Raw genomic sequence first — 2,776 nt, 5'->3', positions numbered from 1 at the left:
ATATATATATATATATATATATATATATATATATATATACACACACACACACACACAAATACACATGCACATATGTATATATACTCATGCATATAGTATTCAGACAGATAAAATATGTATCACACATCTAGAATCTGCATCGAAACAACATATTAAATCAATGAGAAATGTTTAACAACACACTTCACCTCAACTGTTTGTTTCATATTATCAAGTATTGGTTTCATGTGGAACATTAATGGCATGATAAATTAAGCAGAATTATTGGGCATCGTTAAGAAGTTTGTTTCCCAACCATGCTGTCTTGAGTTCAATTGCACTGTGCACCAACATTTACTACAGCATCAAGCTGACCAAAGCCTTGTCAGAGGATTTGATATATGGAAACTGAAAGGAGCTTGGCATGATTGCATGGTAAGAAGCTTGTTTCCCAACTACAGGGTTCTGGGTTCAGGCCCACTGCGTGGCACCTTGGGCAAGTGTCTTCTGCAATAGCTTTGAGCAGGGCAAAGCCTGGTGAGTGAATGTGGAAACCACTCAACCAAAACCTTGTGAGTGGTAGATGGAAACTGAAAGAAGCCTGAAGTATATTATTATCATCATTATCGCTTAACGTCCATTTTCCATGCTGACATGAGTTGGATGGTCTGGCCAAGGTCTGGAGAGCCAGCGGCTGCACCAGGCTCCAATCTGATCTGACAATGTTTCTACAGCTGGATGCCATTCTTAATGCCAATCTGAGTTCAAATTCCGCCAAGATCGACTTTGCCTTTCATCCTTTTGAGGTCGCTAAATTAAGTACCAGTTACGCATTGGGGGGTCAATGTAATCGACTTAATCCCTTTGTCTGTCCTTGTTTGTCCCCTCTATGTTTAGCCCCTTGTGGGCAATAAAGAAATAAGAAACATTAGCATACTGGATGAAATGCTTGGCAGTGTTTCGTCTGTCTTTACGTTCTGAGTTCAAATTCCGCCGAGGTCGACTTTGCTTTCCATCCTTTCAGGGTCAATAAATTAAGTATACTGGGGTCAATCTAATTGACTGGGCCCCTCCCCAAAAATTTTGGGCCTCGTGCCTAGAGGAGAAAAGATTCTATAATTTTAAGGCGGTTGGGCTAACAAAAACATTAGCTTTGTGCCTAGAGTAGGAAAGAATATTGTTCACTTCCAATCTTCCATGAAAAACATGTATGCTGGACCATGAGAAAATATTATCTTGCTTGGAAACAGGTGAGGGTTGGCAACAGGAAGGGCACCTAACCATACAAAATTTGCCTCAACAAGTATCATCTGAACCAGGCAAGCACAGAAAAGTGGACATCAAATAAGGTATTGTGGTGCAATGGATAACTACAGATCAGAAGATTCCAGGTTCAAATCGTAACTAACACCCATGCTGGTGGCACATTAAAGGCACCTTTTGAGCATTGGGCCTCACGGAGGCAGTGACAAATGACCAAGTCCCTTGGCGATCTGCCATGCTCGAGAAGAAAACCTATCAAGCCAAGTGAAATCATAGTCATGAAAGATACTGGTGTCACATGACTGGCCCTTGTGCCGGTGGAACATAAAAGCACCTGTTACACCCTTGGAGTGATTAGCGTTAGGAAGAGCATCCAGCTGTAGAAAATCATGCCGGATCAGACAGGAGTCTGGTGCAGCCCCTCAGCTTACCAGCCCTGGTCAAACCATCCAACGCATGCCAGTATGAACAACTGACGTTAAATGATGATGATGATGATGATGATGATCATGATGATCAGAACAATAGTGATCATCATCATCATCATCATCATCATTTGTATATGCATATGTATGCGTGTGTGCATTTGTAGTGCAGGGAGAGAATTCATACAGATGACTAAGCATTTCGTCTCATGAGACATTAAGACTCTGCTGCATAAAAACTGAAGCTGGAATGCAATAAAACACCAATGAGAAAGAGCAGTAATATGCAAACTGCTGCTTCCATTCCATAGTTCAGTTAATTATTACATTATTATCGAACAATGCTATCATGTCATTTCAGCATAAATACATATTTCATTATATACTTCACTTGTAATCAATCATTTGTCATATACATAAAATATATATGTATACATCTACACACACACACATATACATGTATGTGTACACACATACACTTATATATAGAGAGGGGGAGGGGAGGGGAGAAGGGGAAAGAAAGATTGGGTATTTGCCCTTGTAAGACGGAAAAAAAGTTGCCAGAAAGTGATTATAAGGGTGAATACCCAACCTTTCTCTGTTGTTTGTAGAGTTTTGCATTCGAAATCTACTTTCTCACCTGTATATCTATCTATCTATCTATCTATCTATATGATGATGGATTCTCTTGTCATGAACAACAAATGAGGATTCAGTAAAACAAAGCGTTAATCATGTTCTATGGACATGAATGTGTCTCCTAGGGCCTACTGATGCCTTTGCAAACCTTTTGGCAAATGGAACAAGTTGAAGACTCAGTTTGTTTGAGTGGTCGTGTTTGTTTGAGTGGTTTCATCATTATGAAACTGATACATGGAACATAACATGATATTTTAATAAGAAGTTTTAATTTCGATCATTTAAAACAGGAAGTTTGTATCATCAAACCAACGGTGGTCTCAGATGCTTTGGCATCAAAAGGTTTAAGGAACCTAAACTGAGCAAAAACTGTGACTAATGGTAAAGAATTTTTCAATCTCAAAACAATGACCTCATTGGTGTGTGTGTGTGTGTGTGTGTGTGTGTGTGTGTGTGTGTGTGTGTGTGTG

The 2,776-nt window shown here is 39.6% G+C and overlaps 1 protein-coding gene and 1 pseudogene across 2 annotated transcripts in view; both read right to left on the bottom strand.

Moving 5' to 3' along the window:
- Positions 1 to 2,776, bottom strand: part of LOC106869760 (ras GTPase-activating protein 3) — a 214,418-nt gene that overhangs the window by 149,485 nt on the left and 62,157 nt on the right. The gene's annotated exons all lie outside the window — the stretch shown is intronic.
- The window catches only part of LOC128248788 (U4 spliceosomal RNA), a 150-nt pseudogene continuing 129 nt past the window's right edge, over positions 2,756 to 2,776 (bottom strand).

This window comes from Octopus bimaculoides, chromosome 9 (genome assembly GCF_001194135.2).
Source record: "Octopus bimaculoides isolate UCB-OBI-ISO-001 chromosome 9, ASM119413v2, whole genome shotgun sequence".
Lineage (NCBI taxonomy): Eukaryota > Metazoa > Mollusca > Cephalopoda > Octopoda > Octopodidae > Octopus > Octopus bimaculoides.
The sequence above is the reverse complement of the archived record's forward strand: the minus strand, read 5'-3'. Positions and strand labels throughout refer to the sequence as shown.